Consider the following 27,323-nt stretch of genomic DNA (forward strand, 5'->3'; position numbering starts at 1 on the left):
GAAGACGTCATCCTAAACCCACTGGCTTGGCTCCAGGGCATTCTGCCACAAACATAATTGAAGGAATATTCTCTTTTAAAACAGTCAATGAAAATGCATATATTTAAAAATTTGATTCAGAAATTGGCTTCCAGGAAATTGATTTTAGGCAATTGCCCTGCGTTCAGATATTCTTGAGAATGAAGGTGGCTGGTAGCAGCACCTAGAACTGTATTAGCTTCTCTATTTATGTCCAAAAGGAACAAAAAGGGCCTCTGTGCCTCCTCCTGACATGGTTCATCTGGTGGGTCATCTGGGCTCACAGACCATTTCCTGAGCCAGTGACACTGGTCTGGAAAATATACTGGCTGGTGTGGATGTCTCTCCACAGCTTTTCCTGAACCAGTCACTGGGACCGGGCTGATGCGGCATCATTTCGGGGCTTAAGCCACTTGCGTCCCACTCGTGAGGCTGAGAGATGCCATGGAAAGACTTTGGTGGTCACGGGTGCTTAGAAGGCATCAAGGATGCTGATTACAGCTGGAGACCGTCTTGACGAGCCAGCTGATTGGACTTTGTTCTATAGGCAGCCAGTTGCATGCGAGAGTGCCAAGTTGCTTCAGTAGAGTCCAACTCTTTGCAACCTTAGGGGCCATAGCTCGCCAGGCTCCTCTGTCCAAGGGATTCTCTAGGCAAGAATACGGGAGTGGGTTGCCGTGCCCCCCTCCAGGGGATCTTCCTGACCCAGGGATCGAACTCACGTCTCTTGCATCATACAAGCGGGTTCTTTACCACGAGCACCACCTGGGAAGTCCAGGCAGCCAGGTGACGCTGGAGCTTTTCAGCCCTGAGATGCAACCTCTTCCAGGAGGCATTTTAGGAAGATTAGCCTGATTGTAGAATGGTTGGGAGAAGGGAAAGTCTGGCAAACCAACGGGGTCATTAGAGAATGCAGGAGGTTAGGCAATAAGGACTGAAACCAGGAAACACAAGTCAAACAGGAAAGACGCAGGGGGGCAACTAGGAAGTATTTTTGAAAGAAGTAATTGGAGTGTCTTACTAGACATGAGGGAAGTGGGTGGGTGGTGGCAGAGGAGTCAAAAACGACCACAAGTTCTCTGACCTGATTAAAATTTTGGATTCCTGCCCGATCTCCTTAACCCATTCTCTGAGAGCGGTCCCCTCACTCACAGGGAGGGGACCTTGTCCTGGAGCCCTATCGTTTTGGTGGCCTAGCCCTCCTCCCATTTCTAGAAATGGACCCTCCCCTCCTCCTGGGAGCTGCCCTCTCCCCACCATCCCTCCACAGTCACCGCGGAGGTCACTGTGCTAACATACCGGCCCTGCATAGGGGCACCTGACCTGAGGCGGGTCCATCAGAACTTCTCCTCAGCTTGGCACTAGAACTGAGAAAGTGAGGCCTGTCTCTCTCTGGGAGGTTGAAGATAGGATAGGTGAGTCTGTGACCTGCTACTGGCCTCATTCTTCTACACAGACCAAGGAGCACAGGAAGACGTCTGCAATATGAAGAAACACATAGCCAATGCAGATATGGCTTCCAAGAATGTGCCTGGGAGCCACGGCCTGGATCCCTGAAGGCCGTCAGCACTCTGCTTGTACTTCCTGTTCTCCGGCTCTGGGAGACACCCACTGGCTCTTTATATACATTTTGAGGAAGTATTTCTGAAGTCGGGAAATCAGGAGTAGCTGCAGATTCTAAAGAGAAACTACCTCAGTGTGGAACTTATTTGCATTACCAGCGAGTGTACTGGAGGTATTCAAACTGTCAGTCACGCGGAGATGTCATAAGGAAATGCTAACACTTGGTGAGCAGACCCTTAAGTGAAGAGGGAAACCATAGGAATGGTGAAATCTCCCAGAGAGAAAATGTGGAGAGAAGTTCAGAGGAAACTTCCAGAACAACCACAGTTTAAGGAGATCCAGCCAAGAAAAGAGGAGGGCATGGCAACCCACTCCAGTATTCTTGCCTGGAGAGTCTCAAGGACAGAGGAGCCTGGCGGGCTACAGTCCACGGGGTCGCAGAGTCAGACGTGGCTGAGTGATTGAGCACAGCGCAGCAAAGGATTTACCAGAGAGACGGGACAGCTAGGATGATAGTGTCCAAACAAGGGACGCCAAAGAAAGAGTAAATTCAAGATTTTTTTTTGATGGAAATTTACTTTCTGATTCAAATTTTAGTTTTAATTAAAAGGTTCATGAATAGCCAATACAATTTTGAAAAACAAGAACATCTTGACAAAACACATGTCAAATTGATCTTACAATCATTCTCAGTTACATGCTGTTAAACCAATTAGATTTGAGGCAAGCGTGAGATACATTAGCATAGTTTTACAAAATAAGATCCTCAAATACAGAAAAGTCACAGTGTTTGGGAAAAAAAAAATGAAATAATTGGTAAATTCAAGGATTTTAACCAACAAGGAAACATGGATGAGTTCAGGCTGAATTTGGGCAGCTCAATAATGCTCCTTAGATTCCAGGTTCTGCCCACTTCTCTGCTGCACTTGGCACTGGATGCATCTAAGTAAGGGTAGACTCCTCCCTTGGCTTAGTATTTGGAAGGACAGAAGAGTGGAGGTTTTCCCAGTCAAGGAATCTAAACTTCTCTCTGCAATCTGATTGGGCCATTTTAGATCATGTGAACACTTCTAACCCAAAAAGACTCACTAGAGCAATGCTGGTTACTGATTGGCTTGGACCAATCAGGAGCCACTCTTTGAGCTGGGAGTTGGGATCAGCATTGCGTGTAGCTCCTGGCAGTAGAGGCTGGCAGCCCCACCTGCAGCTCCAGGGAACACGCTCAGGGTTGTGTTGGGGACGGAGAGAGGGGATTGGAAGCATCAAAGGCAATGAACAGTCCCCTACAAGTGGCCCGCAAGGCCTGCATGAGCCGGCCCTGCCTTACCTTGCTCTTGATCTCTGTGCTTTGTAAAATTCCCAGGATGTACCAAATTTCTTCCTCCCTCATGATCTTTCATAGACTGATCCCTTTATGGGGAATGAGTGAGTGAAAGTCGCTCAGTCATGTCCGACTCTTTGTAACCCCATGGATTATACAGTCCATGGAATTCTCCAGGCCAGAATACTGAAGTGGGTAGCCTTTCCCTTCTCCAAGGGATCTTCCCAACCGAGGGATCAAACCCAGGTTTCCTGCATTGGAGGCGGATTCTTTACCAACTGAGCTATCAGAGAAGCCCTGTGGGGAATACTTGACAATATTTATTGCCTTAACTAATTCCTATTCTTGTAGCAAGTCTCACTTAAATGTTATTCTTGAAAGAGATCTCTCCAATCCTCCTGAACTAAATTAGCATCCCTTAATCCCAATTAGGTGACTACTAGAATCTGATTTCAAATTGTAATTATGTTTATATTGTGTTCAGTTGTACCTCTGTAGGGCAGGGCCCATGTTTGTTCTGCTCACCAATGAACCCTCCAAGATTGGCACACAGCAGAAGCTTGAGGAATATTGATGATCACTTCTTTTTCTGACTCACATCTATTGTCTTTTTTAAGCCCCTGAGACATCTTTGGAGGTTTCTTGATTGTAAATATTTCTATAAAACAATATCTCTTCCAAAAGAATGATGACATTAAATGAACCTAAGTAATAAGGAATGTCTTGAAAGCTTATAGAGTCCAAGCAATGGGACTTATAAAAAATTATATATTTTTATTATATTCAAGTAATTTATGCCTCATGTCAGTTACATAGTTGAAGACAAGACTAGAGAAAACTAGTGAACTAATTAAACACTGTCTTTGTTTCACTCCCTACCTTATTAGTTAATTATATTATCAAACATTTGTTGAATGCCTCCTCTGCACCAGCAATAGGGTCGGGCTATAAGACTTGGCTCCGTTTCACAAACATGTGTTAGGGCTGTTCTAGCTACTAAAGCAAGAGCTGAATAAACACATAAGCATGGTTTTCTACTACAAAGCCTAAAACAAATAAGTTTTCTGGTTAACCATTAGATAACTCAATAAACTTCAGTTACTAGAAGGACATCCTCGTATACTTTTCTAGTCATAGTTTCCTCTGAAGGAAGAGACTTAAGGCCTGGCAGTCTGCTGGAAGGAAGGCTGGAAGCTGGTCTTGAAATCATGTTCACACAGCAAGCATGCTGCTTCTGCACAGATTGCATGGCTCTTTGGCATGGTGAGAGGTGGCTATCAAAAAAAACTGTGGGATAATTACATCATTGCCTCCTCCTAGCTACCCCTTGGAACTCCCACTGATCCTAGTTAACTGAAGCATAATTGTATTTTGTTTTTAAGACTTTCATATATCCCAGGCTTCAAAATCCACTAAGATTTCAAAAACAAAATTTCAAAAGGAGGAAGCAGCAGTGGTCTTTGATGACTTACCAACTTATTTTTCAGTTGCCCAGGCTTCTTCTCTCATAGGAAGGCACCGGTGAGAACTTGACTCTTAAGGCTGATGTCCACGACAAGCTATGAGATAGAGAATATTTGAGTACTTATTTTTGTGGGGTGAGGGTTAAGGGGAAGGGCAGTTTGGGACCCTGAAAAGGAAAAGAAAAGAAAAAAAATCTGTAAACTGGCAACATGGAAGCATATATTCACCTACTTCATATGGACATTGTGGCATCAAAATCAGAGGAATGTGCTGTGCAAATACAAAGGATGTCATTTAATAGTTTCCAAATGGCCTTTCTTGTTTTATTATCACCCATCCCCTCCTTGCACATTGAAATAGGAAAAAAAAAAGACTTGTTTGTATTTATCCTTTTCATTTCTGCTGAATGAACATATTTAACTCAAGGAAAGAAGAACTAGACAGGTCCAGTTTAATTGCGCAATTAGATATTAATACACTGTTTTGGAAGATAAATGCTTTATGACCTCAGAATGAATCAGCTCTCAGGGCAAGGAGACTTTACAACAGAGGCAGGGTTGCCTGCTGTCCATCGCTGTAGCCAGCAAGGCTGAGCTTCACGCTCACAGTTTAGAAGCCGGATCAAAAAGAATGTGTGAAACTGGACTTCATTTTCCTTCTCTTTCCGGGCTCCATCCCTGGCTTCACTTCAGAGCCTTCATTTTTAATCTCCAAACTATAGTTTCTAAACAATCATAAATAACCTGAATATCAAGGACTATCTAACTTCCAACCCAAAGTAGGTGCTCAATTCAACTCCAGGGCTGAATGAAAGCATTCAGTTCAGTTCAGTCACTCAGTCGTGTCCAAATCTTTGCGACCCCATGGACTGCAGCATGCCAGGCCTCCCTGTCCATCACCAACTCCTGGAGCTTACCCAAACTCATGTCCATTGAGTCGGTGATGCCATCCAACCGTCTCATCCTCTGCCATTCCCTTCTCCTCCTGCCCTCAATCTTTCCCAGCATCAGGGTCTTTTCAAATGAGTCACTTTTGGCATCAGGTGGCCAAAGTATTGGGAGTTTCAGCTTCAACATCAGTCCTTCCAATGAACACCCAGGACTGATCTCCTTTAGGATGGACTGACTGGATCTCCTTGCAGTCCAAGGGACTCTCAAGAGTCTTCTCCAACACCACAGTTCAAAAGCATCAATTCTTCAGTGCTCAGCTTTCTTCACAGTCCAACTCTCACATCCATACATGACCACTGGAAAACCCATAGCCTTGACTAGATGGACCTTTGTGGACAAAGTAATGTCTCTGCTTTTTAACATGCTGCCTAGGTTGGTCATAACTTTCCTTCCAAGGAGTAAGCATCTTTAAATTTCATGGCTGCAGTCACCATCTGCAGTGATTTTGGAGTCCAAAAAGATAGTCATAGATGGACGAATAAATGTCGTACTTGATAACCACACTGTAGACTGATTACTACTGTAGGTTGAAAAAGATGGGATGCATTAAAACACTGGGAAATCAGAGTACCTTGTGAGCCATTAAAAGAAATGGATTATTTCCTAACATAGAGTAGTAGCTGCTCTTTCTCCACTGCAATGGGCAGGTGAGAAGTGTGGATTTCTCTGTATTTCTTTACTATTGGCAAATCCCAGAGAATCCCACACTGGTGCATTTGCAGTGAGCAGGCACTTCCATAAGAGACACCTCATTTCACTGATCTTATCCAATTAACAAAAGGAGACAAACAAATTAAAAGGAAGTCCCTGAGGTGGCTGAGATCCAGTGTGCCTAAGTGGATAAACAATATAATTACAATCGCCTTCCCCAATGAAAGCACCACGGCTCAGGGCTGGCTTTGAACAAGCAGTTCTAGTTTTGCAAGAGTTAGCTACTGTCTTTTCAAGGAAAGGTGAGGAGGAAATGTGTTGAAAACAAAAGTTTTGGTTTAGACACAGATGGTGAGGGTTGATACCTATTGGAAATAACTGTTGAAGGAAGTCAAAGAATGTTTGTTCCTCACGTCTCAAATGTAATCTTGTCTCCAAGCAAGGAGCCTGGGGAGTTCTCCAGGACTCTTCCCACCTGGAATTCCAGCGTCCTAATGGGATGCGCTTTCCCTGTGATTTATGCTGACTTATGTGTCAGAGTGAGCAGATTCTAAAGAGGATGGACTACCCTTGAGAACAATCAGTGGTGGTTCTGAGGATAACCTATGCTTTTCTGGTGACCTGACTCCAGGGTACTCTACCGACTGGTTCTGCTCACCTGATCTAGAGGAATTAGGCCCACCTGGGTCTTGCTGGCTTGCATACACAGGAAATGACTTGGTAGTCATTACATTACATACATTAAGGGTAGAGGTATTTGCTCTTGCCTGTAACAGTGGAACAATTAGCAAAGTTACAAATTGTCTGTGCATCAGATTTTGAGGCCACTCTTGGTTTAGTTTTAGGAACTTGTTGCCTTGTTGTGAGGTGTGTGCGTGTGCTCAGTTGCTCCGTCAAGTTCAACTCTTTGCAACCACATGGACTGTAGCCCACCAGGCTTCTTGGTCCATGGGATTTTCAAGGCAAGAATACTAGAGTGACTTGCCATTTCCTACAACAGGGGATCGTCCCACCCAGGGATTGAACCTGCATCTCCTGCATTGGCAGGTGGATTCTTTATCCCTTAGCTACCTGGGAAGCCCTGGTAGGAGGTAACACGACCTAAAATAGGTGGCTTTCTACACAAATCAGCACATTCAATGTAACTCCAGCCGATATCCTAATGGGATATAAAGGAGGAAGAAGAAAAGAAAAAGAAAAGATTAAAAAGAATAATAAGATAATGAAGGAGTCACTTTCCTTTTCATATGTGAATATGCATTGCAATGTTCAGGAACATATGTGGTAGCTAAAAGTATGACCTTGGGACTTCCCTGGTGGTCTATACGGTTAAGACTCCTTGCTTTCACTGGTTGCGGGGGGTGGAGGGAATGAGGGGGTGGATTTGATCCCTAGTCTGGGGGCTAGGATCCCACAAGCCAAGTCTCATAGCAAAAAAAAAGTATGACCCAGAAATCCCACTCTTGGGTATTTATCCAAATAAAATGAAGACCTAGGTTCACACAAAAACTGAATATTGACAACACCTTTATCCATCACCTCCAGAAGCTGAAAACAGTTCAAATGTTTCTCAGCTGGGGAATGAATAATTTGTGCAATGGACTGCAGCTCAGTAGTAAAATGGAAGGAACTGTCGATACATGCACCTACGGGGAAGGATTGTACGAACATTATGCTCAATGAACGAAGCAAGCCTCAAAAGGTTACATGCTGAATAATTCCACTTATATGCCGTTCTGGAAAAGGCAAAACTACAGGGACAGAAATCACATCAGTGATTGCCAGTGGCTAAAGGGAGAGGTGAGGTTTGACTGCAGAAAGGCAGCATGAGGGAATTTGGGGAATGAGGGAACTCCTCTATCTTGATTGTGATGATTGCACAACTCTATGCATTGGGCAAAACTCAGAACTGTACATTTCATACATTACTGTATGACAACTGAAATATAAAATCAAATAGACCAGTGTTATACTAGTACAAGTATGGGCAGATCAATAGAACATCATAGTGAACTAGAAATGAAGTGAAACATAAATAGTTAATTAGTTTTGCTAAAGATGGCATTTTAAAAACCATGGGGGAAAGATGCATTATTTAATAAATGGTGCTAGGAAAATTAGTCCTTATCATTATGAAAGATACCTAATTTACTCCTTGAATCAAAATAAGCTCTAGAAGAATTATAGATTTAAACGGGAACAAAAATGAGACTAGTGGAGGAAAATGAATATTTTTTATTAATATTGGAGTGGGGAAGGACTTTTTAAGAATGATATAAAAGTCAGAAACCATAAAGAAATAAAACCCAAATTGATATGACTCTATAAAACATTTTTTAAAGCAGTAAAACAAGCAAACAATAACTATTAAATAGTCAATAGAAAAATGACAAAGTGGGAAAAACATCCACAACATACATGGCAGTCAGAGATATCTGTAGCGGATGTTGGGGTGCACTGCTCAGATCCCACCAACAGTCCTGGGGTCTCCCTAGCTGTAGAGAGTGCAGGTGTCAAATAGCTCACAGCTAGCCTCCTCTCCTACAACTGTCCTCAGCTAAAGACAGCCACTTTGCATGGCCATCCCCCTCCCTGAGGGCAGCTCTCGTCCAACGATTGATCAATAAAGGAGTATGAAGACCTGGCCCTCTTGCCTCAAGACCGACTTTGAAAGGCCATTCCAGCTCAAGAGTTCCCCATGGGGTCAGCTAAGTGGGGCCTTCTGTCCACTCCTGCTTTTTTTCATCTTCTCTTAGGTCTTGATCCCAAGGGCACTCCCCAATAAACTCTTTCATGGCAATCTGTCTCAGGGTCTGTTTCTAGAAATTTTAATTACAAATAATATCCTTAATATGTAAAGAACTTTTCTAAATCAACAAGAAAATGATAATTGAGCAAAAGACATAAACAGTTATTTTTTTATATGCACCATAATTAAAACTACCTGTGCCTTTTGTCACAGCAGGTTCACTTCTAGGATTTATCACAGAGAGATAATCTCACAAGTGTGTAAAGCTATATGGTCAAGGTTGTCCACAGGAGCACTGTTTCTAATAGGGAAAAATTGGAAACAATGTCCACCAATTGGTTAAATAAATATCATACTGTGTGGTTATTAAAAATAATGATTTAGATATTTATAAACAGGAAAAAATGTTCAACATTCAAATATGCTTCTTAAAGTACATTCTGTAAAATAGATTGCACAATACATAACACATATATGAAATTACAAATAATCTGGGGAATTTCCCTGGTGTCACAGTGGATAAGAATCCACCTGTTAAGGCAGGGGACACAGGTTCGATCCCTGGACCAGGAAATTCCACATGCCTCGGGGCAAATAAGCCCGTGCACCACAGCTACTGAAGCCCGAGGGCTCGGAGCCTGCACTCCACAATAAGAGCAGGTGTGCGTGCTGAGTCGTGTCTGACTCTGTGACCCTGTGAACTGTAGCCTGCCAGGTTCCTCTGTCCATGGGATTTTTCAAGCAAGAATACTGGAATGGGTTGCCATGTCCTACTCCAGGGGATCTTCCCGACCCAGGGGTCAAATCCAAGTCTCCTGTGTGTGTATTGGCAGCCTGATTCTTTACCACTGTGCCACCTGGGAAGCCCCAAAACAAGAGAAGCCACAGCAATGAGTAGCCCAAAACCGCAACTAGAGAGTAGCCTCTACTCTCTGCAACTAGAGAAAGCCTGTGCAATTATGAAGATGCAGTACAACCAAAAATAAATAAATAAAAAATTTTAAAAATGATCTGGGAAATTTCAGAGTAGTTAGTATTTTTTAGGATTGTAAGCGACTGTCATTTTCTTCCTTGTACTTTGCTGTATTTTCTGAAAATTTTTTATAATGTGTAAGTATAACTTACATAGAGATAAAAGTTATTTTTAAAAGGATACTGTTGGATAAGACTTTAGTATAAAATGCAAGCACACTGATTGAAATTCAAGCATGTTTTCATTTTCACATTTCCAATTTTTTCAACTAAAGCAAATTAACCACAATATTAACCTTAACAGCAATGAATAAACAAAAATCTTAATTTCTGGCTTTACTATCCATATTAACCCATGACAGGCACACACAACCTGTGTTGGACACCTGCTGTTTCCATGTTTGTTTTGCCTGAGCAGTCTCCAGCCTCCTTATTCAGGGAACGGGCCTGGTTTGCCTTTGGGGAAACTACCCTCCCTCTTGGAAATCCAAGAGGTCCCTGTGAGGCTGACCCTCCCGTCCCCATGGAAGAGCACATCACCCACCCACACCTTCCACCCCTCTAGCCACGAGGGATTCAGGAGGTGTGTGTGTCCTGACTCAGTCCAATGAGCCTCAACCACCGGACTTTGTGGCAATTGTTAGGAACGCAATGCAGTGTTTGTGCGTGCTGTTGCCTCAGTGTCCAACTCTTTGCGACCCCATGGACTGTAGCCCACCAGGCTCCTCTGTCCATGGGATTCTCCAGGCAAGAATACTGGATTGGGTAGTGATTCCCTTCTCCAGGAGATCTTCCTTACTCAGGGTTCGAACTCACATCTCCTGCATTGGCAGTTGGGTTCTTTACCACCAGCGCCATGTGGGAAGCCCCTGGGAATGGAATACTTGCTCTCAGCTGGGGCTGCTAAGCTGGTCACAGAGAAGCTTGGAGAAATGCTGTTGAGTATGAAGTCAACACAGAACAAAACAGAACAGGCAGATGGAGAGAGAAACATTCCTGAAGACAGTGTTGGTGCCTTTCAGTCCAGCTGTGCTCCAAGATAAATTCCTGGACTTCTCACTTGCACAAACCAATACATTCTCCAGTTTTGCTCAAGCCTGTTTGAGTTGGGCATGCTTTGCGCCTCAGAGGATGTGGTATGATACTCATTCTACTATACCTTCAGGGAAAGCAAAATCCTGTTCCTTTGTTCAGTCTTTCAGTCATTCAATTAAAATGTGTGGAGCACTGTCTTAGTTCAGGCTGCCATAACAAAATACCATAGACTGGATGGTTTAAACAAGAAATCTATTTCTCACAATTCTGGAGGCTAGAAGTCCGGGATCAAACTGCTACAAGGTAGGTCTGAAAGCAAGCATTTCTCACACTGCTACAAGAAACATCTACTCTTGGCTTGCCTGTGCTCCCACGGCATTTTCTCTGTGCCTGCTGAGACAGAAAGCAGCTTTCCAATGTCTTTTCTTATAACAGACATAAAAGCCCCACTTTCATATCTCATCTAACTTTTGTGACCTCCCAAATGCCCCATCTCCAAATCCTATCACCCTGGAGGTTAGGGCTCCAACATAGGAGTTTTAGAGAGACACAGTGAGCTCATAATATGCACCTAGGACCTACCATGTGCTAGTAATTATGCTGATCCCAGGAGAACAGGGGAGGAAGCCACAGTCTCTGGTCTTAACAGGATGGGCACTCTTGGTGGGAGCTCAAGCCCAGCCTCCTCTAAGCAGAAGGCAAGCCATCATTTCTTTCTCTCTATGGACACTCTCTCCTGCTGGAGAAGCAGTGTCTACCTTCTCTCTGGCTCTGTCTGGCATTCCTTCTTTGGACTCTTCCAGCTGTCTGTCAAGTCAGAATGGCTGCCGACTGGGAGGCCTGAGCTGGGCAGTCCTGGTAGTGACTCAAACACCTTACTGCCCTGGAGCCCTGCTCCTTGTGCTCTTTTTTTTTAAACTTATTCATTTTTTATTTATTTGGCTGCATGTGTCTTAGTTGCGGCGTGCGTGCATTCTCAGTCGCTTCAGTAGAGTCTGACACTTTGCGTCCCCATGGACTGTAGCCCACCAGGCTCCTCTGTCCATGGGATTCTCCAGGCAAGAATACAGGAGTGGGTTGCCATTTTCTTCTCCAAGAGATCTTCCCAATACAGGGATTGAACCTGTGTCTCTTCTCTCGTCTGCATTGGCAGGCAGATTCTTTACCACTAGCGCCACCTGGGAAGCCCCCTTTAGCTGTGGCATGCAGGATCTAGTTCCCCGACTAGCAATGGAACCTGAGCCCCCTGCACTGTTCGTGCAGAGTCTTAGCCAACAGGGCTGTCCCTCTGCTCTTGTTGCCTGGACTTTGCTCTCCTCTGGACATGGTGAGATCTAGACTTGGGGGTGCACTTATAGAAAAAAGATAAAAGAAAAAGCTGCCTCATGCCTAAGTCAGAGGGGTTCTGCAGGGGCTCAGCCCAGCCTAGACTACCGGCTCCACACTGGGGACCGATCAGGGCCCACATCCCAGAGTCACAGTCTTTGCTGCCACCTTGTTCTCTGAGTGTGGGTGACCTCATGGTGAGGGGCCGATGGCCAGAGGACAGGGTCTGGGCCTTCCTGGGCTCCCTGGCCAAATGCTTCCTTCATCTCGCCACCCACAGACGTGCGTAATACCTTCGAAGGAAACTATTCAGATGAGAAACCTATGGGGAGTGTAATCCTTTTCAACATATCTAGCTGAGCCAGATGGCTCTCTCAGAGGTCCCTGTTAGAGAACTTAGGAGGCTGTAGATCACATATCCAGAAGGGGAGAAGCAGCGTCCTCAGCAGATTCCATGAGGATAAGGGTAACTCGTGAGGTCATGTCTGGTAATTACAGAATTATATTCATTATTTTTTAATGTATTCAAGGCTTGAGCACACTGGCATTTTCATTAGACAGTATAAACTTCCGAAACCAGTCCCAATTTTTTTGGAGAAACCGCACAAACAGGCAGTGAGCCTCCTGATCGCACCTGGAGACGGAGGGCCCTAAAAACTGGGCTAAGGGCTACACTGTCCACTGTGGGAGCTACCTGCTGGCTCCCTCTATACTCTCGGGTCTGGAGAACCAGCCTCAGTGCAGTGGTCCCTTCCTTGGTGTGCACATCAGAACCTCCCGGGGAGCTTTGGCAGCCTTCACATATCCAGTCCTCCCCTTTGGAGACTGATCCTGTAGGTCTGGGGGTGAGAGGGCGGGGGGACTCCAGCACCTGAATTACACTGATGAGTCTCTAAATTAGCAGATGGAGAACTGAGACCTGGAAAGAGAGAAAGCCATTTGTCTAAGGCAGCAAGGACTATCGGTCAGAGCCAGGCCTAGCAGCCAGGTTTCCTGACTGACCCGCTGCTCCTCTTACTACGTAAGTAGAAGCACAAACACAGGGGTATTCCTGCCCAAACTGCCTGATTGGCCTCCGTTACCCGAGGGGCCGCCTTGGAGAGTGGAGCGTGGCTTCAGTCTGCCCCTGGCAGCGCCGCTCAATGACTTCTAGCTCTGCCGGGCAGACAGACCCATGCCATGTGGGTAACAGCTGCCAGACAAATCTGTCCCTCGTTTCCAAAGACAAGGCCACTGGCCCTTTGTATTCCACTGTGGTAGACAAAATGGGGAAACGTGAGACATGTCTCCTCCTGTTTCCGTACATGAACTCTTTTGGGGGGGCATGTGTCCGTCTTAGTTCCCCAACCAGGGATTGAACCTGTGCTCCCTGATTTTGGGGCGCAGAGTCTTAACCACCAGTGTGACAGGGAAACCCCGGTACATGAACCCTTAATGCCCCGTGGTTTGTGGTTGTGGTCACTCGCTTACAAAGCCTGGCTCTCGAAGCCACACTTGGCTCAGAGTCTTTGTTGAGGAAGAACCACCACTTGTGCGATCACATCCCAGGGGGTGCCTGTCTGCTGCTGGCCTTTCCTACGCCCCGAGTTTGAATGTGGGCATTTTCACTGAACACAGGAGGCACACCCCACAACAGTCAAGAAAGAAGAATTTGTTGAGGGACTTCCCTGATGGTCCAGTGGCTAAGACTCCACACTCCCAATGCCAGGGGCCTGGGGTTGGATCCCTGATGGAGGAAACAAAAGATCCCACATGCCGCAGGGCAACTAAGCCTGTGCGCCTTAGCTGAAGAGCCCGCCTTGGCAGCTGGAGAAAGCCCGTGCCCCCCAATGAAGAGCCCTCATGCCACAAGGGAGACTTATGCAGCCAAAATTTAACAATAACAAAAAAAGTATTAGTTGAGAGATAGTACACACCCAGCATCATGCCTGTGTTTAACTCATGCTATAGTTAGAAGGCATTTCAGGGTGCTGGAGGGGAGAGAATGTAAACGCCACAGAGCTCTCTTTCAGAGAAAGAAGGTCCCCTAATCACAGCACACTTAAGAGTGCACTAAAATGCTTTACTTCTAGAGAAAAACATCCTTTGGATACCCCAGAAAGCTTCAGTCAACCTCCCTCCCCCACGCCTATCTGCTGGGACTCAGCCACATACCGCTATCGACCGTCTCGAAAGTGCCACCTCGCTAGAAGAAATCTGGCAACGGCAAGTCATACAGCTCCCTGGCCCCTTGGACTTGCCACCACTTGCAACTGTTTTACAGTTGAGGAAATCTAGAGACTGAGTGATTAAAGCCCAGCCAAGGTCACTCATATGGAGTTCAGAGTACAATCCGACAGAAGGGAAACTTGCTGGGTTTCTAGAATCAAAGGACACGAAAGCTGGAAGGGATTTCAAGAGGTCATCTGGCTCACTTGCTTCACTGCAGGTGATCAGTGGAACCTTCCAAGACTAACGACTGTCTGGGGGCATAGGCTTCATAACGCCCCTAACCTCTTGGTTCAAGTTTGCTCTTCCCTACAGTTCTTCCTTAAGTCTAACTGAACGCTCTCTTGCTGCAACTCTTTCTGTCTTCCCAACCAGTGTTTCACGGAGAGAGCAGGGTTTCTCTAATGTGAGGCCTCATTTTTTCTATTGAAGAGTCGGCTCTAGGGCAGTCTTGAAAGACCTACTCAGAGAGGCCCTGTGGGGAGCTTTCCGCTGCCGAAGGCACACTGGTCTGTATTTTTGGCTCTTTTATACTTTGGCTGAATGCCAGGCAACTGCACTTCCCTGATTCATTCTCTTCAAGGATTATTTTCCCTGGAGAAGAGAAGGCTGAAGGCGAATCAGTGAGCAGGCGAAGGCAGAAGATAGTGAGTGACAGTATCCACAGCCTCGGAAAATGAAGAGCCACAACTTTCAGGTTAGGCGAATGGAAGGGGTCCTTCCTCACTCTGAGGGCTATTATTGAAGTCAGATCTGATTCAGAGGGTGGCTCATCCTTCCCAGGAGGACTTATGGACAGGGGACAGGTCTCAACACAGGGGTGACTTCGCTGTGCTCCCCTATCGGGGAGCAAAGGGACACTTTACTTGGGCTTTTTCCAACTTTGCAGGGGCTCCTCCCCTGCTCTGAAAAAGCACCAGTTCTGAGGATTTTGAAAGATCAGTGTGGGTGCGGGAACTAATAAAGTGCAGCTCCCCGAGATGCCCTTTGGATTTGGCTCTTACCCTGCGTTAAGCCAGCACAGACAAGCCTAAAATGAGATGGTTCCGAGATGGCTCCCCGGGCAAAGTTTTGAAAGCTTTAAAAACGGACATTTTCCTTCTTGATATGTTCTCACCCTCCCACCTCCTTCCATTAGACTGTGCAGCAGGAGAGAGGCAGAGTTCGAGGTTTATTCCCACGTATAAGATTTTATTTCATTAAGTCTCAATTTGGGGGTAAACTATTCACTAGCTGCTCTTGAATCCCTGCATAACTTGAAAGGCTTCAATGGCAAGGAGAATTTTTCTTAAGCCAATTCTCCCTAAAGGTAAAATGAGATATTGTAAACTCTATGGAGATGAGCTTTAAAGAAAAAAAAAAAAAAAAAAATATATATATATATATATATATATATATATATGACAAATCAATAGACTGCTCTTTACATTGACGCTTTTTGTAACACTTTTAACCATTCTCTTACAACCTACCAACAAGCGTGTTCATGAGTTAGGAAGCACTGACTGAGGCCAGATTTAGGCCATGCCTTTTATCCCATAGTATCAGGTTTAGTTCCTGCCCTTAAAAAGTGTCCAAGCTAGGGGGCTACAAGTCTTAACTCACGCATTTAGGGTGCTAAACGGTATTAGTGTTTTAGTGGATTAAGGAAGTAGTCAGATATTCAGAAAGCTTTTACTAAAGGGTGCATGGCCAGAGATTGCTTTCAAGAAAGGGCAAATTTGGGAGAAGCAGAGCAAAACAAGCAAACAAATAGAAATAAATGAGGGGGCGGATAGAAAGCAAACTATGAAAATTTAAACTAGTATTTAAAAATTTTTCAATACAGATCATTTCAGTCACATAGAAAGATACAGAACCCCCGTGTACTCGGCACTTACCATTTCATGGCCAGTCTTGCTTCCTTTATACCCCGACCCACTTTCCCCACATCATGGATTGAACGGAAACAAAACCCAGACATCGTGTCATTCCATTGGTAAATATTTCAGTATTTTTACTAGCATTTTGATGTAAGCAGGATCAACTTATGCAGGTCAGAGCGTGTTTCAAAAAACAAACCCCAAACTGAAAATCTTCGCACAATAAAAAGATCCCCCAAGCCTCAGCTAATGGCACATTTATTCCCAGTTCTACTTGGTTCAACAACATCCTAACACATCAGAAGAATCCTTAATTCTTTTTTCTTTTTGGAGGAGGATGAAATAAAATGTGTATGTCCAGAAATGCATGCTTTTTGGTACAATGCTGGGACCTTAATGGAATGTTGGAAGCATATGAACAAACACTTGTCCCTGTACATCTGCTTAAATGTAAGTCTATTTCTTTAGTCTATTTTCAACATAGCTCAGAGTGGTATTTCAGGAAGACATGCTTTTCTTAAACCAGAGTCCAACAAAAATGATCAGAGGAATCTGAGGATGGTTGGACGGTCTGGGGCCAGGAGGTAACAGCACAGCTGGGGAGGGGAGAGGATGGGGGGGCGGTGGGGGCAGATGGGGCAAGGAGACTCTTAGGGCTTTGCCTGGATGTGAAACTGAGTGGGAGGCAAAGAATGAAAGTGCAGCATGTTAGTTAATCTTGGAAGGAGGATGAGTCATACAGAAAATGAGATACTTTCCCACTGATGCTTTGAATAATAGCCTTTGACTGGGAAAAGAAACCAAATGAATGTTACTTTTTTTTTTTTTTTGGCCACAGTATTTCCCCAACCAAGGATAGAACCCGTGCCCCAGTCTTAACCACTGGACTGCCAGGGAAGTCCCTAAATGTTGCTCTTGATATGGTAGATATAGGCGATGGCCTACAGGGTGTATAGTTGAAGACTGACCACGCTTCTGAGCTCTTCCTCTCTTCCTGGGTGACCTGGAACAAGCTATCTAACCTCTCAGAGTCTCATACTCCTCCTTTTCAACAAAAGAAAAGTAGGGCGAGATTATCTCTGGATCCCTGGAGACCCATCAGTCAGTTCAGTTCAGTTCAGTTCAGTCACTCAGTCATGTCTGACTTTTTGTGACCCCATGAATCGCAGCATGCCAGGCCTCCCTGTCCATCACCAACTCCCAGAGCTTACTCAAAACTCATATCCATCGAGTTGGTGATGCCATCCAGCCATCTCATCCTCTGTCGTCCCCTGTATTCAACAATTCTGTTAATTGATAATGTATTGTAAAAGGACAGATGTGAATTGGGGGTGACTTTTGGATGGGGGCTACTAGCAGCAAGAAGTAGCAGGAGCAACTGAGACAAGCCAACCCATGTACAAACTGTCATATGGGGATAAAATAACAGCACTCACCCACAAGCATCAAGGACTTACGTATCCGTTGCTTTACTAAGCAGTTTGCATACATTATCTCACTTAGTTCTCGAACAGCCCTATGAGGTCAGTTCTAATATTATCATACCATCATGAGGAAACTGAGGTATAGAAAGGGGTAAGTAATCTACCCAAGAAACACTGCCAATAAATCAGAAAGCCAGACTCAACCCAGGATCTATTTCGACTCTTAAAACCTAACCATACTACATTCTCTCCTATTATGCTAAGGTACATAAAATAACCATTAAAGTCATATATTTTACCTTTCAATCAAAATCTAGAAATCTTCATTAACTATATGACACAGGAGCCCGTCTGAAGGAGGTCCCACTGGCTAAATCCCACTGGGACAAATAAAGCACCAAAATTAAGTAGAGTAATGAATTATAAACCACTGAAAAAATAGGATTCAGGAATGCCCTTACTGATGACAGATGGACAGATAGATACATACATACATACATACATACATAAGAGAATACTGAGGGTTGCCTGGTAAACACAGAGAGACTACTGGAGCTGGGAAACTGTTTGGTAATCATCAAAATAAAGATGGGGTCAGGGCTTCCCCGGTGGCTCAGTGGTGAAGAGTCCACCTGCCAATGCAGGAGACATGGGTCTGATACCTGGTCTAGTAAGATCCCACATGGTGCAGAGCAACTATTGAGCCTGTGCTCTGGAGCCTGGGAGTGGCAACTACTGAAGCCCGCCCACCCCAGAGCCCATGCTCTACAGAGGGAGAAGCCACCGCAATGAGAAGACGGAGCACCACAACCAGAGAGGGGCTCCCGCTTGCCACCACTAGAGAAAAGCCCGCACTTGGCAATGAAGACTTAGTACTGCCCCAAATAATAAATTAATTAATTAACTAATTAAAATGGAATCAGGCAGAAACTGTCAATAGATGCTAAATCTCAGGGATGTATGTAAATGAGCAAGACATTTGCATGGTTTTAAAGTATCTCTCCAGAGACTTCTTATTAGTTCAAGGGAGAAAAAGATCATATACAGTAGACAATTTGATCAACACCTTGATGGGTGAGAAAAATTTACATTACCAATAAAGGGCAGATGGACATCGTGCACCTTCAGCTGTAATACCCTTAGAAAGACAGAATACCCATTTTGCAATACTCTAGCCAAGAATGCATAAACAAAAACAAAAATATGTGAAGGTTCTATTTTCTTTAAAAAAGGCAAGGGGAACTGTATTATTTTAAAAATGCCGACATCATAAAAGACAAAAGATTAGAAGTTAAAGGAGTAAGACAACTAAATGCACATTTGACCCAAAACTTGAGGCTGCGCAGGAGGGGGTGGTGTGGATAATACTTCAAAAGACATTAGTAGATCAACTGACAAAATTGGAATGTGGATGATGTTCATGTATAAAGTTGGTAAAAATGCCCTGTGGTTATGTTGAGAAAATTCCTATTTTCAGGAAATGCACATTGTATTTAGTGCCGAAGGAGCCTGATGTGTGGGACTTAGCTTCATATGGTTCAAAAGAGAAAGTTCAAAAACACTAAAACAAATGGATAAAACGTTAACAATAGTTGCATTTAGGTAAGAGATGTGTGTGTGTGGGGGGGGGGGGGGATGTCCTTGAAAGTTTTTCTAAGTTTGAAAATATGTCTAAATAAGGAGAATTTTTTTTAAGTCAGTCTGGCATCACGTTAGTAATTAGTGGTCAATCTCTTAAATTCTCAAACTGTGTGTGTGTGTGTGGGTGAGGGGGAATAAAGGAATGATCCACATTGAGCCATGAGCACAATTGTCATCAGATGGAAAAAGCTTAAGGCAGAGCTGGCTCCCTGCTGTTTAGGGGTTCACCAACCAAACCAAGGAGTTATGTGGGTCACATAGAAAACAGGCTCATGTGTGAACAAGTAATGGAATAATTCCACTGTGAGAAATACCAGGAAAACCAACATCTCTGTATGTGTAAGGGAAGGTTTTCAGGCATGGGACTATAGCCCACTTATTTCAACACGAATCTCCCCAGTAGAAGAATTAGTCTGTTTAAGCTCATCTTCCTTTGCTTTTCCTGGAAATATGTGTGTGCGTGCTAAGTCACTTCAGTTGTGTCTGACTCTTTGTGATTCCATGGACTATAACCCACCAGATTCCTCTTTCCATGGGATTCTCTAGGCAAGAACACTGGAGTGGGTTGCCATGCCCTCCTCCAGGGGATCTTCCCAACCCAGGGATAGAACCTGCATCTCCTGTAATTGCTGCATTGCAGGTGGATTCTGTACAGGCTGAGCCACCAGGGAAGCCCCTCCTGGAAATATATTGGGACTTAAATTATATCTGCAAAGGACCCTTTTCACAAATAAGGGAGAATATTCACAGTTTCCAGGAATTAGGATATTGGGCATATCCTTTGGGAGTCACCCATTACAGGTCCTTTCCATGTACCAGGCATTGTCCTAAGCATCTTATATGCATTAACCCATCTATTTCACAACAACCCAATGATATAGGATATTATTTTGGTCCACATTGGGGAAAGGAGGCACAGGGCCATTAGGTAACTTGCAATCATTTCTTAGGATAATTTGGTTTGAGCAGCAGGCTTGTGGAAGAGGAATGAGAGATAAACAAGTTAAGATCACATGCAAGATGCCTTAAATACCTAGATAAAATAGTGTGCCTTTATTTGTGGGTAATGGGCAGTCACTGAGGGTTTTGAACAAGAGCGTCATATGAGCATTGATATATGGGAATATTGATCAGAAAGCACTGTGTTAAACAGACTGGAGGAGGGCAGGAATGGGATACCTATTAGAAGTGCTCACATAATTGCTCTGAGAGACGCGTCGCCTGGACTGGAAGTCTGGCCACAGAAACAGAGAGGAATACTTAATAGCTCATCCTTCTTTTCATCCCAGCATGGGGAGCCAGGCGGTCTTTTCCATTAGACTCAGCTCTTCCATCTTCCTCCTGGTTTCACAACAGGAGGCAGTTGAGAGATAAAACAATCTCCATTTGCCCCAATTTAGCAGACACTGGTTTTTCCATTAAAGGATTGCTCTCAAATTTGAAGACACCTGAGCAATGCCTAGAAATGCAATCCCAGTAGTTTTGATTGTGCTCACTTTTAAGACAATGACACTTTGGGGACTGAAAGATGTCTCTCTTGAGTTTAAGAGAGGGTCAACTCTGACCTTATGATGGAAAAACCTTGAAGCTCAATGCAAAGCATAAATAAAGTCAATAACAAGGGCTCATGGGAATGGTCTGTGGCTGCAGCTACCACGAGGCTAGATCTTGGCTCCCTCCTAGAATCAGCAGACAGGCTTGAGGGAAGAATTTCTAGCCTCACTTCCCACCTATCCTTTTTGGTGTCTATTGCCATTTCCAGTGCTGCCTAACTATTAAACACCCCTTTTTCATTTTAAGTCTCTTTGGCTCCTAATGAGGATTTGATCAGTAATTGATAGAAAAGGCTTTTCACATTGGATAATGAAGGGTTTGAGTGCAAGAGACTCCCAGTCATACTCTGACTCTTCAGCCCAACCCATTATTCAGACTTCAGGAGCCATTAATGTTAGTCAGAATAACAAATACTTCCAAAAACTGTCAAGAATTTTTTTTTTCCTGACACAGTGAAGGCAAAACCTGAAATGTATATTCACACCTGGAGCTTGATTAATTTTAAGGTGTGCTTATCTACAAGAAAAAGACATTTGATTTCACTTAAAAATTCTAATACAAGTGATATCATTTATTGCAAAATAAAATTTGAATATGACAGATTAATATAAAATAAAAAGTAAAATCAAAACATTTTAACGTTTGAGGATTCTTTTTCTTTTTCTTTTTTTCTTTTTGCATGGGAACAGATTAACTCCACAGAATAGCCTCCTTCTAAGGGTTAAAAACAAAAAGCTTCTGGGACTTCCCTGGTTGTCCAATGGCTAAGACTCCACTCCCCCAATGCAGGGGAGCCAGGTTTGATTCCTGACCAGGGAACTAGATCCTATATGCCACAACTAAGACAAAAGATCCCATGTGTCACAAGTAAGACTTGCTGCAGCCAAAAAAAAAGACAAAGCTTCTAGTATCTTGGTCCTCAGAGTGTGATCTGGGAAACACTAATATAGGCATCCCCCAGGAGCTTATTGGAAATGCAAAATGTCAGGCTCCACTACAGACCTCACCGAATCAGCATCTGCTTTTAACAAGGCACCCCAGGCGAGGGGCCACTATTTTCACTAATGTTAGTCCTTTGGAAGGCATCCAAACTATTGAAGAAATTGAAAGGAAGAGGTACATAAAAACAGTAGGCAAAACAATGAGGAATTCACTCTACAAAGTCTTGTGTGATCAGAACCCAGTTGTAGAACACACCACTAGAGAATCAGATTTGGGAGTGACCTGTTAAAGAGATGTCACTCACATGTAGGCCACCTCCCCTTGGTCCTTATAGTAATTACAAATTAATAAGAAAACCGTAGAACCAGAGACCTTTAAAACTGAGACAAATGATAAAATTTGTAGTAATCAGTGCGTGTGAAGTCTGGAGCCTCAAACTGAGTTTGTTTCTCCCAAATTGGGGTATGAAGTTAAAAACAAACCCAGTGCTCGTGCGATTAGGACCTCAGAAACAGAGGGACCTTGAGCAGATTTCTTCATTTCTTGGAGTCTCATCCCATAATCTGTAGAATCTGTCCTGCAAACCTTATAGGGTCACCATGCACCTTAAATAAGGGATGTGGACGTGTTTTGAAAACTATATGAGAACCTAGAATGTTGCCATGGCGGGTTTCAAGGGTGGGTCCTAGTTTCATTCAATTAACTGCATCTTGTGTGAGATAATATCACAGCAAAACTGTGGTAGCCTTCTTGAAGTGAAGAAAACAATGAGCTAATTAATAAGATTGTGTTTCAGTGGTTTCTACACTGTCTAGAAGAAGAGGATTCTCTGATTCTCAAGTTCCAATGTAGACAGGGAAACAAGGATATTCAATAAGGATCTGTTGAGCAAATGCCCACATTACTAAACTTGGGAAGAGTAACTTACCAACATTTACTCATTCATTCATTTTTTTCAACAAACACTTTTGAGTCCCAGGTTGGCTGGGGATAGATACAATGGTGAACAGAAAAGCACACACTGCCCTTGCCCACATGGAGCTTGTGTGCGAGTGTGCTAAGTCGCTTCAGTTGTGTCCAACTCTTTGGACCCCATAGACTGTAGCCCGCCAGGCTCCTCTGTCCATGGGATTCTCCAGGCAAGAATACCAGAGTGGGTTGCTATGCCCTCCTCCAGGGGATCTTCCCAACCCAGGGATCGAACCCCTGTCTCTTCTGTCTCTTGTCTTGGCAAGCAGGTTCTTTACCACCAGAGCCACCCAATTTATTCATTTATTCTTGGCTGTGCTGCATGGCATTGTGGGATCTTAGCTCCCTGACCAGGGATCGAACCCACAACCCCTGCATTAGAAGTGCACCACGACCCCTGCATTGGAAGTGCAGGGTCTAAACCACTAGACCACCATGGAGCCTACAGCCTAAACAAATACTCAAATGGATAAATGTAAATGGCATCCTTGCTCTACGCCACAAAAATCAGGACCGGGAGCCCAGCAAACTTGTACTAGAGTGATGTGACCCGGTCAGAGAGGTCACAGAAAATTTCCCTGAGAAGTGGCTCTTAAGCTGAGAGCTGAGGAATGAGTAAGAACTAAGGTGGGGAAGAAGGGAGGAAAGAGTGTCCCAGGCGGAGGGCATAGGGTATGCACAGGTGTTTGGGCAAAAGGAGGCATGGTGGTCAGAAAGGCCAGGCCCGTTAGCTGTGGGGTGATGGGATGAGGCTGGGGAGGCCATGGCCATGGCCAGCCCTGTGTGCATGAGCTGGGCTCATCCCCTCTGGGTGCTGGGGAGCCACCAAGGGATGGCAGCTGTGATGGTGGTGGTGATGGTGGCGATGGAAGTGTGGTGAAGGACGTGTATTTTGTCATGATCAGATCTGGGTTTCAAAATTAGCACTCTGGCAGCAAAATGGAGCATGACTCAAGGACAGGACGGCTGGGTGTATGTGGAGAGACAAGCAGGAGGCTCTCACAGCTCAGGAGACAGATCTGAAACCGTCTCTTCCACGGAAGACCCGACTCCTCTGGTCCAGTTCTCTCCTCCACATACAGCCTTGCTTCTGAGAGGCCCTTCCCACAAGAGGGAGGCAGACTCACTCTGGGCAATGGAATTCCCCCTCCAAGACTAAGTAAACGAAGTAGGGATTCTGGTCAGCAACTCAGTCCATTTTGAGTCTATGTGAATCAGTTCCCCTCAGGTAAAATGACAAAAGTGTGGTTTCTGAATCTGCAGGTTAAAATTTTCAGCCCTGGATTCATGGTGACCCCCAAGTAAAGGTAGCCTAAAAGCCTCTCATTCCCACCCCTCATGAGAACATGAGGCAGGCAGTATAGTCTTCTGCAGTCACGTCTTAGGGCTTCTTTTGGTGGCTCAGATGGTAAAGAACCTGCCAGCAATGCAGGAGATGCAGATTCCACCCCTGGGTTGGGAAGATCCCTGGAGAAGGAAATGCTAACCCACTCCAGTATTCTTGCCTGGAGAATCCCATGGACAGAGGAGCCTGGTGGGCTACAGTCCACGGGTCACAAAGAGTCAGACACGACTGAGCAGCTAACACACACACACACACACATAACTCCAGTTAAGTGGCCATCTCTTAGAACCCCTCACTAAAACGATATGTAAGTGAGGCCTACAGAGTTTTAATAACTTGTCCAAAATAGGTCATTTTTAAGGACCAGTTTCCTGAACTTTCTAAAAGCCATCAGGTACGTAAAACTCTCAATATACTCTGCTGGTCAACATCATCTTTATAGACAAGTAAGAAAAGAGTCATAAAAATATGCTTTAAAATTAAATTTTTTTTTTTTTAGGCTTCTGTACTTTGTACTTTAATTACAATCTCCTACCCCTAGAGTTAGAAGGGCTAAAGAAAGAATGGGCATTCAGCCTAAACCTTAAAACTGACTGACTATGCCTTCTACAATTTCTAGTATTATGTAACACTGCACCCAAGAAATTCACAAATGCTTTTCATGAGCCTTTCTATATAGGTGTCAGGGTCTTTATTTCTAGATTTAATTTCCAGGCACGACAAAATCTTAGATCCAGTTTTCAGTCTCTAAGAAAAATGAGTTTTCCTTTGCTATTCACTCTCACCTGCCGTTCTTTAGCTTAACCAACACATACAAAAAGCTCCGAGATTTTCTGGGGCCTCTTGCTGGACATTCTACTCCCTACCCCGTTCCTGTTTCCCGTTTGCTTCCCAGTAGGGTTTCCAGCTCTGACCCTTTCTTTCATATGGTTTCCCTTATACCTCTGAGCCCTTTTGTGATGTTTCTGGACTTTATTACCACATTGTTACTTGTTTATTCTTTACTGGCTGTTCCCTCAGGGAGCAGCTACAAATTCAAGCCTTGGCCCTCATGTTTTGGTAGAGATTTTATATTTTTAATAATTAGTGAATACATTCCAAAACAAGACAAACAGATCTGACTTCCCCCATCATTTTTGCCCTAAGATTGAACATCAGAATTGATTGGCCATCAACCAAAGTCAAATGCAATCTGCTTTTCACATGGTTTTATTCATCCATCTGTCCTTAACACAGCTTCAAACACTCATGATATTTGAAAACCAATGTTCAGAGATGTGTCTGTGTTTAGCAGTTTTTGTTTGTTTTTTTACAAGAATCCTTGTAAACCTACACTTTGGGTTGATAAGGTTCAGGCTAGCTCATTGAGCTAAGAAGATCCAATTTGGGGAAGCTTGGCATTGATAAAGCAGGGAGGTGTCTTAGAGGGCTCTGAAATTGCAAAGTTTGTGTTCAACATTTGACTTTCACTCAAATTGGCAGTCTCTTTCCAAAATGAGCATTATTTTCTCATCTTTAAAGTATGCTGAGTTTAGTCAGTTTGAACACTAAGCCAATTGTCAGGAGAGTTCTCAAGGATTAGGAAGAAAAAGCCAAGCCATCTTATTCAACCTGGGCCCACAACCTCCAGGAGTACTGGTGAATAATGGTATGGCTTCCCTTCATTTTAACCCACTTCTGGCTGTGTTAATGCTATGCCAAGACAATCGGCTAAAAAAGGACAACTTTGACTCAAGCTACCAAAGTATTTTGACTACACTCTGCTGGGGGGGAAGAAAAGTTTATTTGATTGAAATATTTTGCTGATAGGTAAATATTACTCTTTCTGGAATGCATGATTATAACTTTTCCAATCTGGAAAATGCATCTCTGACACCCCTCCCCACTTCTAGGTTATGAGCGCATTAAGCACATTGTCTGGGAAGTGGCTTACAAGAAGGGGAAAAAATGTGGCACCACACAGGTTCTCATAAGTGACTACTGAGTTGACTTGAATCTAGAGCCCCTTTTACGTGGGTCTGAACGTCTCCCAATTCAGTCTGCTGAGTTATTGAAACGACTGCTACCGTTTGCTGAGCATCCTCGCCTTCTGCATTGTCTTATTGATTTCTTTTTGGACATTAAATACTTGGAGGAATATTTTCTTCTTTTCGCTTTTGCCCACACAGCACATGGCTTTCAGGATCTCAGTTCCCCTAACCAGGGGCCGAGCCACGGCCACTGCAGTAAAAGCACTGACTCCTAACCACTAGACTACCAAGGAACTCCCTGAAGGACTCTATCTTTCAAGTAAAGGGACCCAGCAGCTCCCAATAGGAGGCGAAATGGTCTTCCAACTGCCTCCTGGCCATTTCCCTGGGATATCTTGACCCACACGCGGCTCCTCAATGTCTATATAGGAGGACCTGATTTGAGGCTGTATTCATATACGTGAAATGCACAAACATCCATTATCTACACCAAGGGAGAGAAGATTATGGAAGTCCCCAATCCCATCTCCCCACTCCTTAGCAGTGCCACCATCCAGACTTCACTGAAAATTCAGCACATTAAAAAACAGGCTCAGTATTTTCTCCTTAAAAGCAGCTCCTTGCACACCCTTTCCAACTTCTCCACCTGTTTTAAGCAATATTTTCCTTGTCAGGTTAAAAACTATCTTTTTAAAATTCTCCTCATCAGCTTTCACTCTCCCAATACCCAATTAATCAAGTCCTGTCAATTCTTCCTTAATAAATGCCTCAGGAAGTTTCCTCCATTCTTTTGCATTCCAGAAAAACAGAAAGAGATGACGATCTAGCTCTCTAGTCTGGATGGGGAGATGAGAAATACACAGTATACAAGTGAAAAAACTTTTCTAGAAATAATTTTTTAAATGCAAAAATACATGGCCCAAAACAAGCCTTATAATACAGACCCCGAGGCATTGGCTAGCTCTGTCTTTGTCTCCCAGCAATCCAGAGCAGTTGGAGGTCCTTCTCGCTGTTGAGAGGCTGTGGTGAGGCCTCTGGGAGTCCAGTTCAGGCCACTCTGACTCTAGCCACCCCTCCACTTATGAAGCAGGAAGCCTTCACTTTCAAGTTAGCTAGTCTCCATTCAGAGCACAACAAGGTATGTATCCAATCTGAAGCAGTGTTGGCACAATTTATCAGGAGTATTTCACTGTAATTTAAAATTTTATATGTTTATGTTTCACCTCCACCTGGACAGAAGCTCATTCTTCTGTATACTCACTGCCCTTCCATTCCCCATAGTGACCAACACTGGGTTCTGCTGTTTGTAGTGTATAAATACAATGTTTAAGTCATAGAGCCTTAGAATTTTAAAGTCAG

The 27,323-nt window shown here is 44.1% G+C and overlaps 1 long non-coding RNA gene across 2 annotated transcripts in view; it reads right to left on the reverse strand.

Annotated features, from left to right (window-relative positions):
- The window catches only part of LOC133069425 (uncharacterized), a 39,095-nt gene that overhangs the window by 10,055 nt on the left and 1,717 nt on the right, over positions 1–27,323 (reverse strand). Inside the window, exons 2-3 of one of the 2 annotated variants that reach the window (XR_009695854.1) lie at positions 4,375–4,461; positions 2,319–4,189 (exon numbers count right to left, since the gene is read on the reverse strand). This is a non-coding gene — a long non-coding RNA (uncharacterized LOC133069425). Of the gene's footprint in view, positions 1–2,318; positions 4,190–4,374; positions 4,462–27,323 lie in introns of those variants that run through there. The other variant, XR_009695853.1, reaches the window with a different exon arrangement.

Source organism: Dama dama, chromosome 14 (genome assembly GCF_033118175.1).
Source record: "Dama dama isolate Ldn47 chromosome 14, ASM3311817v1, whole genome shotgun sequence".
NCBI lineage: Eukaryota > Metazoa > Chordata > Mammalia > Artiodactyla > Cervidae > Dama > Dama dama.